Below are 2,441 nucleotides of genomic sequence, written 5' to 3' on the forward strand. Positions count from 1 at the left end.
CATTGACATATTCAATAACAATTTCCAGAGCTAAGATGCATCTCTTTCAAAACTGGCTGCAAATTTTTAGGTTTATAATTGAATTAATACAGTTATACACTATTGTACTCAGTGTAAACCCTATAAGATATAAAATTAAATGATGTTTTAACCTTTTGAAAAAGAGCTCCATTTCCTTATTAAAATACACAGTTTCATACAGAAAAATTCATTTTTAATGCAATTAACACTAAGATGTTTGCACATGCGTTTCTAATATCTATATGTCTGATTATTACTAGTCACAGTTATTTTCTGAGATCCTTGGCATCTGAGCATGGATAAAAAGTCATCAGGTAGATTTCAATGGTAATGTTTTTCACATCTACTAGTTATTAAGGAGCAAATTTTTATTTTTAGTTGTATCTTCTGGGTGACATCTTGTTTGTTTTTTTGTTTTTTAAATTTTTTAGAAGAAGCATTTCATTACAGTTTTAACATACTCAATTACAATTTCCAGAGCAAAGATACATCTCTTTCAAACGTGGCTATAAAAGTTTTAGGTTCACAGTTGAATTAATATGGTTATACAATATTGAACTCAGTATAAACCCTAATATAAAATGGAATGAGTTTTTACCCTTTAAAGAAGATCTCCATTTCGTTTTAAAATATGCTGTTTCCTACTTTTTTTTTTTTTTCGGTCTTTTTGAGACAGGGTCTCCCTGTAGCCCCAGCTGGCCTGGATTTGCTGTGGAGACCAGGCTGGCCTCGAACTCACAGAGATCCACCTGCCTCTGCCTCCTGGGTGCTGGGACTAAAGGCATGCGCCGGCATGCCCGGCCCATGTTTCCAACATTTTAAAAAAGTGTATGCATGTATTGCCTGTATGTATGTGAGTGCACTCGTGTCGTGTAATGCCGCAGAGGTGAGAAGAGGGCTTTGGATTCCCTTGGAACTGGAGTTAAGGATGGTTCGTAGCCACAATGTGGGTGCTGGAAATCGAACCTGGGTCCTCTGCAAGAGCAGTCAGTGCTCTTAACCACTGAGCCATCTCTCCAGCCCCATGTCTCCTACATTTTTAATGCTACTAACACTTAGATGTTTGCACCTGTCTAATCTCTATGTGTCTGATGGTTACTAGCCACAGTCAGTTACACTCGAATCCTTAGTACCTGAGTATGGATATAAAGTCATGAGGTAGATTTCACTGGTAATATTTATCACCTCTACTATTTAACATGAAGTAAATTTTTATGCTTCCTCCTCAAATATGTCTTTTTTTATTTGTTGATTTTTCTGCATGCATATCATACAGAACATTCCATACAATCTTATTCATCTGTATACCCACTTCCCAAATGGCACCCTCCCATAGCCTCCCCCCTCCCACTGGAGCTCATATACTCTGTCATCTCTGTTACTGTCCACTGTGTTGTCATCACCCCCAGCCATTCTCTGGTGCTTGTCCGACTGCTGGATCTAGTCAGCCTATCTAGAGAGCCTTGTTTTAGGAAAACATCAGCTGTTCCTCTTCTAGCAGCAATCAGTTGTAAATATTCCTTTAGATAAGATTGGGGTCTGCTGTTCATTTTCCTAGTTCTATGCTGGGTTACTGTCTGGGAGTCTTTTGTGACACCTTGGCCAATAACTCGAAGGAAGGTATCTCCTGTCTGGCATTGTTTCTTGTTATGTAGCCTTTAGTTATACATATGGACTCTTAAAAATTATATTGACCCCATTAATCTTCAGTTATACTTTTCTTTTGGGTGTTTAAGACCCTACAGTTGGCCCAGATAAAACAATTTATTTTTACCTTTAAGGTCATTTGAGGATCTGTTCCTCAGGGGTAACATGGGCTTGGGAGGAGTCCCTGGCTCCTTTGTTTTACCAGTTCGGTCTATGTGAAGTTAAGTCAAAGGTCCTGCTTGATCATGGCTGGCTTCACTTGGAAGCATGAAGGAAATATTTCCTCTGTGTTGACCCTCCTCTTTTTAGACTGGACACTGGTTCAGGTCCATCTGGTGGGGTCTTCATAGCCTCCTTGCTCAAGAGGACAGGTGACTCACCACAGCTACAGGACATTTTGAGAGATGCTCATAGGCCCTTGGAACTTAGTCGACCTAGAAGGGCAAGGAGCAAAAACTGTCCTTTATGTCCCCATGACCAAATTAGTATAGGCCTCAAAGGATGGCTGTTAAAAATCCAAGAAGGGAAGATTCACCAATCTTGTACTTTTTTTTTTTTTTTTTTTTTGAGACATGGTCTCCCTGGGGCTATCTACATGGTCTCTGGGGCCACTGGAAGCCCTGTCTCAAAAAAGACCAAAAAAAAAATTATTTGGGTCAAAAGATAAAACTTTCATTAGGGTATAAAATTTAACATTAGATGCACAGATTTTAATAGTGACTTCTTTCCAAATAAGATTCTTTTTAGAATTTATTTACTTTAAAAAATATTTT

Source organism: Nannospalax galili, unplaced genomic scaffold, assembly GCF_000622305.1.
Source record: "Nannospalax galili isolate Female #2095 unplaced genomic scaffold, S.galili_v1.0 scaffold441, whole genome shotgun sequence".
NCBI classification, from domain to species: Eukaryota; Metazoa; Chordata; class Mammalia; order Rodentia; family Spalacidae; genus Nannospalax; species Nannospalax galili.